The sequence below is a fragment of the Haemaphysalis longicornis genome, unplaced genomic scaffold (assembly GCF_048455015.1).
Source record: "Haemaphysalis longicornis isolate Haplotype H1 unplaced genomic scaffold, Haemaphysalis longicornis Haplotype H1 scaffold_1, whole genome shotgun sequence".
Classification (NCBI taxonomy): Eukaryota; Metazoa; Arthropoda; class Arachnida; order Ixodida; family Ixodidae; genus Haemaphysalis; species Haemaphysalis longicornis.
This window is the reverse complement of record NW_027526203.1, coordinates 189,282,542-189,292,090: the sequence shown is the minus strand read 5'-3', so window position 1 is coordinate 189,292,090 and position 9,549 is coordinate 189,282,542. Positions and strand designations below refer to the sequence as shown.

At 48.9% G+C, this 9,549-nt stretch overlaps 1 long non-coding RNA gene across 1 annotated transcript; it reads right to left on the bottom strand.

Annotated features, from left to right (window-relative positions):
• Nucleotides 1-1,338: 1,338 nt before the first annotated feature.
• On the bottom strand, nt 1,339-9,322 carry LOC144167662 (uncharacterized). Its single transcript, XR_013322081.1, has 3 exons — nt 9,246-9,322; nt 6,188-8,647; nt 1,339-1,614 (listed from the first exon to the last, which is right to left on the bottom strand). It is a non-coding gene; the product is annotated as an uncharacterized LOC144167662 (long non-coding RNA).
• Between the last annotated feature and the right edge of the window lie 227 nt (nt 9,323-9,549).

Here is a 9,549-nt window from a genome sequence, read left to right as displayed (position 1 = left end):
CGTTGAAGCAGAGCCCCAGCCTTGCGAGCGTGTCCGCGCAGATGTCCACCAGTCTCTGGAGCTCCTCGGAGGTGCTCGCCAGCAGCACAATATCATCCGCAAAGACGAGACAGGGGAGGAAACACTCGCTCTTCAGTCCCTCGGTAGAATACTCCAGTCTGAAACCGAGGTCAGCCTGCAGGAGGTTGCGTTCCAGCGGTGCCGTGTAGAGCATGTATAGGAGTGGTGAGAGTGGGCATCCTTGTTTCAGACCCTTCTGGACCGGTACCTCGTCTGACACAGCACCATTCACTGTTGCTACTACAGTGTTGTTAGTATACAGGCGGTGCAGGACATCTACCCACGTGGGTGGCATTTCAAGGGCCTGGAGGGAGCGCAGCAGTGTGTCGTGGGGCACATTGTCATATGCCTTTGACACGTCGAGGAAGCAGCTCATGAGCTCACGTCCCTCGCTTCGCGCGATTTTGATGCACTGTGTGAGGACGAACAGGTTGTCTTCAAGCCTGCGGTCATGCCGGAAGCCGTTTTGCAGTTCGCTCAGGTGTTTGCCAGTCTCCGCCCAGGCAACCATCCATGCCTTTAGGACTTGAGCAAACACCCTGTACAGTACACTGGTGATGGTCAGTGGACGGTGGTCACTCAGTAGCCCTTTGTCCCCGCCTTTCTTAGGGGTCAAAATTACCCTGCCTCGGGTCCAGTCTGCTGGTATTGGCTGGCCAGCGAGTATGCCACTATAGATATCGGCCAGCTGCTCTCTTGCCTGGTCTCCGAGGATCTTCACGATGCCGGCTGGGATTCCGTCGAGGCCTTGGGCTGTGCGTGGGCTGATGTGGCTGAGTGCCTTGTCCAGCGCTAGCCGCGACACTGTCCATTCCAAGTGGCTCAGGTATCCTGTTGCTGCGCTGGCACCTCTCGGCGCATCTGGTGGGCTGGCACTACAGATGTCGCTACTCGGCTCTGCCGAGTAGCGACATCTGGCGAATTTGTCGCAAAGCAAATGACACAAACCACGGCCTCCGCGATCGGCTGCCAGCTGCTTTTGGAACACTGACTCGACTGCCCGCTCTTCTCCGAATAAATATCTTTGCTTAAACTGGCACGCAGTTCAAAAGATACTTAATCAGAGAAGGGCTGGTCATTGTTGAGTGTTCTGGAAGCAACCATTGGGCATGTTAATTGTTGACAGCTGGCAGCGACATCCACAACCGGCCTGTGTGAACAGAGAAAGCATCAAGCGGGCAGCACAACTGAAGGTGATGTTAGCACAACATAAATAGGGGGCATTCGCATAAACTCACAAGAATAGAGTTGGTTGATGCCAGCTAGGTCTCATATCACATGTTTTGTGTCCTGTGTACAACAAAATGATAAAATCAACCTGTGAACTCTTGAAAACCAAGCTTTATTTGTAGTGCAACATTAGGTATATGCGTAAAAGCAGAAGGAATTACAGGAGAAAGCTCTCACAAAAAAAGGTATCCGTCAACCCGCTATATACTTATAAGCAGGGATGATAGCGTCATGTGGCAGTCATCAGCAGTCTGGCTTTTTTCCATGAATCTGAGTGTCCTTGCTTCTTGCCTCCAGCCGTGTTGCCCCGTGCCAGCAGGATACCTGGATAGAACACAAGGCACTGTGTCATTTACAATGTGTACCAGCAGTGAAAGGTATCAGACAGACAGCTACTTATTAATTTCGTTGCTGCGAAAGCAAGCCAGACAAATGGTTCGTTGGGGCGAGGACTGGAATGGAATGGAAATGGAAATTTCGTTGAAGCAGGGTTCGTTGTAGTGGGGTTCGACTGTATTATCCATGGGTACAGATGCCAGAAAGCAAGTATAAGAATTACGGCTGCAGTAATTTTTATCCTTTACCAAAATGAATGAATTTCCAGGAAGGCAGAAAGGAATGTGCACCAGCACCTGTAAATTGTCACACCTAGGCATGGACACCAGTATGTCCACTCGTGTGGGGAGTGGGGGAGGGCATGACAGGCAGATAGAGAGGAGAGACAAAGGCACGAGGGGGTATTGATTATGTTTTACGCGCCGACGCTACACAGGCGATCAGGTGCGCCATAGTGGAGGGCCCCAGATTAACATTTTGACCACCTGCACGGGATCTCGAGCACAAGGGCGTTTTTGCTTTCGACCTCCATCAGAAAAGCAGCCACCACAATTGAGAAGCGAACCTGCGACCTCAGGCTCAGCTGAACAACGCCTTAGCCACTGAGCCACAGCGGCGGGTTGTGGGGTATTAAAAGGACACCGAATTTTTTGTAAAGCTCTTGTCTTTTTTGTTTGAACTGCGTATAATGGCTCAAATAAACACACCTTTCATCGTTTATCCTGTCGATAAGGCGGTACTTATTTTATGAGGCCTGAAAGGGGAAAAACTGCCATGCGCGGTCTGAGGCAGCCACAGCAACTAAAGCAGTGACATTCATACAAGTTACTACGTAATTGGACAATGTCCAAGATTAGAATTCAAACCAGTTAGTTTTGGTTCTGTAAAATACTGCATTTACTCGCATAATTTGCACACCCTAAAGTTTTGCCAGGTTTACAGAAACAAAATTTACCTATATATTTTGCACTACCTGTCTCGCCCAAGACAACCGATCAGCGCGCCCACCAAACAAGCATGGTTTGGATGGCGGCATGGCGCATGGGAGCGCAGTGATACACGCATGATACACGCATGATACACGATACTGCGTGTGCATAGTCTTCTTTCACTTTTTTTCCGTGTCCGCGCCTGGATATTCCTCCCCATCGCCCCTCTGTGATGGAGAGTAGGCGAGAAGGAACATTTAGGTGCCCTACCCGGCTACCCGCCCTTCCCAACACATGCACACCACTTCTACCTGCCGCGGTGGCACAGTGGATAAGGCGTTGTGCTGCTGAGCACAAGGATGCGGGTTCAATTACAAGCCGCGGCAACCGATTTTTTGATGGAGGTAAAACGCAAAAACGCCCATGTTTGAGATTTAGGCGCACATGAAAGATCCCCAGGTGGTTAAAATTATTCTGGAACCCTCTATTACGGCCGCCCAAAAACAAATTAACCAGTTAAAAAAATAAAAAGTGCTAGTGGGATTTGAGCTTGCGAATTGCGTAACAATATACCTAGTGCTCCAGATCACTCCGCCATAAGCTAGTGTTGGCAAGGGCAAAAATATAATGTATATAATGTATACCCAGTTCACATTTTTATCTAGGTCTGGCATTCCAAGCAGCTGAGACGACTATTTCTTGAATAGCACTTGTGCAGTAAGCGTCCCTCAAATTTTCACAAATACCTCACCTTTAGTGACTGCATTCCTTTAGCAGAAAAGCGTTCACAGATGTGTGATCGTGCTGCTGACTGCTGTGCTAGTTTACCCAGCACAAAAAAGCGCTTCATGCATCCAGATTTTTCCCTGTATGGTAAAAGTTTCAGTTGACCTTATTCCCTTAGCACCTATAATAAGAGGGGAAGTGGGGATCGGAGCAAACTTTTTTACATAGAGTAATGAAATTTGGTAGGTGCATTGAAAAACGCTCCAAGAAAACTGCGCATAAAACGAGGACACAAGAGAAGACGAATAGACACATAGGGTGCAGACTAGCAAGTGATTTTTTATTTGAGTGAAAAACACATCATGAAGGAAACTGCGATAACCTAGTTCACAGAACAAAGATAAACAACCAAAACCAAAGCCAAAAGACTGAGCGCAACACGGGGGGGGCAAGGAACCCTACTCTAGGCATGTGCAATCGCTTCGCACATAAACAAACAAGGCGAGGGCCGGGGTAGTCCAAGGGCACTAAAAATCGCCCCCAAGAGTCCAGTCACGAAACGCAATCTCGGTGCTTAGTAGAGACACCGACGGTGAACTGACGCAATCATTGCCTTTTTTTTTTCAGAATCGAGTACTCTTCAACAATCTCCCTCCTGCGCGCACCCCTGTAACGCTTTGTCACTTCGCATGCTTCAAGGCCTTTGCAGTCTTTACAGTGGGTGGCCAGGTTGCTGCCAGTAAAACTGCGGATGCCGTCGGCGTGTACCCTCAGTCGATCATTAATGCATCGGCCCGTTTGGCCAATGTACGATCACCCACAGGACAAGGGGATTTCGTAGACGAGGCATGCTTGACAGTTACCAAAGCGCTTCTCGTGTCTTTTCCGGCACCCCGCATGTCTATTTTCTTCGGAGTTTACACGCTTACACAACTTGTGTAGCTTCTTAGGTGCCAGAAAAACAACACGAACCCCCGCCTTTTCACTAGTTTTCTTCATCCTGTGCCCAACATGTTGGACGTAAGGTTCGGGCCTCCGCATGAAAGATTCAGCCCAACCAGCTGAGCCAATTCAAGGGGTGTGTGGTTGTTCCTATGTTCCTAAGGACGGCGTATGTATAGGGTTGTGTCTTGCCCCAATATTCAGTGACCTCCTACTCGCACGTTTCTACAGAAAACTTCGTCAGTTGCTTCCGTTGCTCCGCACTAACGTCACTAAGATTTTCCGCTTCGTTGACGACTTCCTAGTGCTGTATCCTCCCCCGACCGGTGCTTCCATTGTTTGCGAAAAGACATTGAGGGTGGAATGAAAGAGTTCAAAACACTTCTTTAACTTGATGTGTAGTGCCCTCTGAATTGAGCTGATACAGCACTAGGAAGTCGTCAACGAAGCGGAAAATCTTAGTGACGTCAGTGCGGAGCAACGGAAGCAACTAACGAAGTTTTCTGTCGAAACGTGCGAGTAGGAGGTCACTGAGTATTGGGGCAAGACACGACCCTATACATACGCCGTCCTTAGGAACATAGGAACAACCACACACCCCTTGAATTGGCTCAGCTGGTTGGGCTGAATCTTTCATGCGGAGGCCCGAACCTTACGTCCAACATGTTGGGCACAGGATGAAGAAAACTAGTGAAAAGGCGGGGGTTCGTGTTGTTTTTCTGGCACCTAACAAGCTACACAAGTTGTGTAAGCGTGTAAACTCCGAAGAAAATAGACATGCGGGTTGCCGGAAAAGACACGAGAAGCGCTTTGGTAACTGTCAAGCATGCCTCGTCTACGAAATCCCCTTGTCCTGTGGGTGATCGTACATTGGCCAAACGGGCCGATGCATTAATGATCGACTGAGGGTACACGCCGACGGCATCCGCAGTTTTACTGGCAGCACCCTGGCCACCCACTGTAAAGACTGCAAAGGCCTCGAAGCATGCGAAGTGACAAAGCGTTACAGGGGTGCGCGCAGGAGGGAGATTGTTGAAGAGTACTCGATTCTGAAAAAAAAAAAGCAATGATTGCGTCAGTTCACCGTCGGTGTCTCTACTAAGCACCGAGATTGTGTTTCGTGACTGGACTCTTGGGGGCGATTTTTAGTGCCCTTGGACTACCCCGGCCCTCGCCTTGTTTGTTTATGTGCGAAGCGATTGCACATGCCTAGAGTAGGGTTCCTTGCCCCCCGTGTTGCGCTCAGTCTCTTGGCTTTGGTTTTGGTTGTTTATCTTTGTTCTGTGCACTAGGTTATCGCAGTTTCCTTCATGATGTGTTTTTCACTCAAATAAAAAATCACTTGCTAGTCTGCACCCTATGTGTCTATTCGTCTTCTCTTGTGTCCTCGTTTTATGCGCAGTTTTCTTTTTTGTACCTTTATTAACTTTGATTAGGCTTTTCCCGTCTTCAATTGGCCTTTGAATTTTTCTACTAGCGTACCAGTCAGCGGAGCGTCGCATGTGTGGAGCGAGTTACAGTCTACAAACTAACAAACTAAAGGCAGATATTTCCAGGCACAAATGGGTCATGGCATAGTTTCAACTGAGCAAACAAATTAAGACGACCCGCTGGCGGCCAGAAGACTATACGCTGGACCGACTGACTGTGTCGGAGGGTCGGCGAGCCGCCCAGTAGTGCAGCCAAACCATCTTGTTTTGATGTCACACAAAATGGCATAGGAAATCAGCAAGAAGGATGCAGAGGAAGGCAGAATTTTTGAATTGATTTTTTTCTACCGAATAAAATCACATAAATGCCGCGAGTAGTGGAAATATGTCCTAGAGACTTCAGACTACAATTCGCACTAGTATTCCTGCAATATTTACAAATCACTTCAGTGTCCCTTAAAAATGGGTATTAAAAAAAAAAAGACACACACACACACACATGCACAAGAGAAGATAACAAACAAACAAACAAACCCTCAGTTCCTCAATGTTGATCCAAATCACCGGGCTGGGAGGCGAAGCGTGGGGATGACTCCTGAGGCGTCCAGGTAGGAGCCCAGGGCCTTGTGGACTCTGTCCCACTTCCTGGCACAGCCCGGCAGCAACAGCAGCTGGTTCAGCAGCCGAAGATTCCGCCGTGCGGCCAGCAGCTCACCTCCCTCTTGTTAAATCTGGCCACTCTCCATGGCCAGCAGGCAGGGCTGTCAGCCACCTCCAGGTGGTGCCTTTCTGCTCGGGCACCCACGTGGGGCACAGGACGGCCGAGGGCTGCTGCCAGGACAGCCATGCAGCCCACACAGCTACGGCGGCCTCTCCACAGCCTCGGGTGCGGGTGGTGGGTGCTCGCGTGCCGCTGGATCAGCAAGTAGGCATCATCCTCTGTCGCATTGGCTGCCTTGGTCGAGAGGGCAGCTCATCTTTCCTCTCGCAGTAATGTGATTGGGTAGAGAAATTTTGGAGCAGCCAGAACAAGCATTAAGATTTGAGAAATACTGCTGGAAGGGGAGGAAAACAACTAAGAGGAGCCCCAAAAGCATCATCCTGGGCACACAGAAATGTTTAAACAAATAAAATGCCTATGTGCAGAAGAGTTTCTGCCGCACGGATGTCTGTTAACAGCGATTATGAAATGCCTCAGGACAAGCACCAAAAGAGTTGCTGCGATGTGTACATTCACCACACGAGCCAACAGATCATGAAGGAACTTGACTTTCATTTAAAAAACGACTATCGGGGTAGCATTCAATTCGGTAGGCTACAGAACATTTCATAAAACCAGAATGAACGAAACACAGTCACTTAATGTCGACAGTTTGATGCACATGAAAACAGCATCCTGAAGCTAAAATGACTACATGGCAATAAAACACTATGACTAGATCCCGTGAAAACACCTTTGAACTTGTTTAAGTAAGCACATAATGTAACGAAACAAAACAGACACTTGTGCTAAACCCACGTTTCTCTGGTTAAATATGCATGAAAGTAGAACTATCGTGACAGGTCCAAATTTGTTTTTTGTGCCATTTTGTCCAGTGCTGCGACCATTCTAGCTTTACCCTCAGCTAGAAGAGACTGCCCGCTTTCGACATACCTGAAGCTCTTGGACTTTATGCCGAGGCTAATTAGATGCTCCGCATTCACCACCATCCTATTTGTTGTGGTCTCCACTTCTTGCTGGAGCCTGTCTCGGCCATTGTAACAGGACCAGCCTTGGCTGGGTCAAGACACTGCTGCTTAGCTGCCCGAGCTTTTCAGCCGCAATGCGCTCTTATCAGTCTTTGCTAGATGTTTGTACTGCTCTCAAAACCTCTGGTGTCACATTGAAGCGACTTGCATCTCCTTCAAAGCGCTTGGAAAATGAAACAATGTGCCTGATGCCATTAACAGTTTGTATCGCACACTGAGCCCTTTCATTAAGGTGCCAGAAGTTCTTATTGAAGCCCATTTCTCCCACTGCTTTTTTATGTGGAATGCACAGCAATGCCTTCACTAGCCTAGCCAAGAGAGGGAATTTGGTTTTGTTGTCAGCCTCCTTCTGCTCAAAACTCTGCTGCCAATACTCGTTAATTCGTGTAGACGGATCTGATCAACATGTTCAAGCTGGACGAGCGTGTATTCATCCATCAAAGTCAATTCATCGCAGGGTTAGATCACTTGCAGAACCCTAAAATGAGCTCTAGAGGACTTTTCTTTCCTCAGCTGTGGGCTTAAGAAGCGCAGGCTCTGCAAAATGACGTCGTTGAACGGCAGTCGCGCAACTCAGCTCATTTTAGGTAAAAGATTCCTTCAACGCCCGTGGCGTAAAGGATTCCTCCCACCAGAGCGCAACACATCGCGGAAGCCCGGCGAAACGAAGCTTCGGCACAAGATTGGCGCAGATTGCTTGAAATGAAGAAGGATGTAGCAGGATTTACCTTTCGGCACAGTTAAGCGCAGATATCACATCACTGGTTCGTTGCCCTTGAGCTCTCTGTGTCTGGGCTCCCACTGCAGCCGCAGCCAGGCGCCCCGATATAGCACTCCCTGCACCGGGAGTGAGCACAAAGTCGCCCTCTGGATGCGCAGCAGGGCCACCCGGGAGTAGCATAGCAGGGCACAGCGCTGGGGTCAGGCCCAGGCTGACACCCACCAGCTCGGCTGTGGCTGAGGACACAGCGCACTACAGCAGCGCCTGCCGGGTGACCTCCCCTAGCACAGCGCCTGCTGAAGCCAAGCCCTGTTGCTGCCGCACAGAGCCGCCCGAATAGGCCAGGGTGTGGCCCTTCAGGTTGTCTCGGACGATGGCCCACGCCAGGTGAGCTGCCCACAGTGGGGCGTCCGTTGTTTGCTGCGCTTGCCCAGGATTTCCAGTTGCACCTCGGCCACCAGAGCAGGGGACCAACCAGGGTCCTCCCATCCACAGGGGCCACCACCTGGGCCATTTTATGATTACTGGAACAATCGGTACAAATAGCAGTTCAGAAGGGGAAAACACACATTTACCTTAGGAAATATGATATAACGGTGTGGTAAACATTGCTAAGCCACAAGTGACAAAGCTCTGAGGTTTGCAAGCCTGTCGAATTGCCCTGCAGCTGGCTAAACAGCAACCACTTGATCTCCCAGGTACGACACTGAAATTGAAGCCTTTGTCATCTCCTGCCCTAACATCATTTTGATGCCACTTTAAGCCACTCTCGAGTACATATAACAAACTAGGACAACCCAATGAACGTAGTTATAAATATTCCTAGGTGAAACCTGAAGACAAGAAAACTAGACACAAGGGCAGTTCTATGCAAAGTGGTAACTCGAAGGGCAGCGAGCACAAATTGCACAGCTTCTCTCTCATTTAGTGCACACAAATCGCATACCACATCCTCCCAAAACCTGATGCATCCAGCATAACCGGTTAATTGCACTGTAAACACATCATGGGTCTGCAAGGAAAATTCCAATTGCAACATCAGCTATACACAAAAAGTGGTTACCTTCTGTAAATGAGAAACATCCTAATTGACCCTGTGCAAGCGCGGCTTGGCCTACTCACACATGGACAAGTTGATCAGCGGCACCTCCTTGGCAGCTTTGTTGACATCCAGGGCTTGAAAAGGCGCCCTGAACGCACCGACCAGATGCAGGAAAAAATGCGAGATAATAAACTGTACATAACTAAAGCACTGAGCACTAAAGCAGTTTGAAACTTAAGGTAAGCAAAAGTTGTTATCTCGAGGTAAACAAGGATGCAGAGGGGTTTTACTACTAAAAACATGAAAATATCCTACTGCACAAGGACAAAAAAGTCAAAAGCTCATTTACTGGCCTTTGCCTGTGAATGAGCTTATCTTATTCAA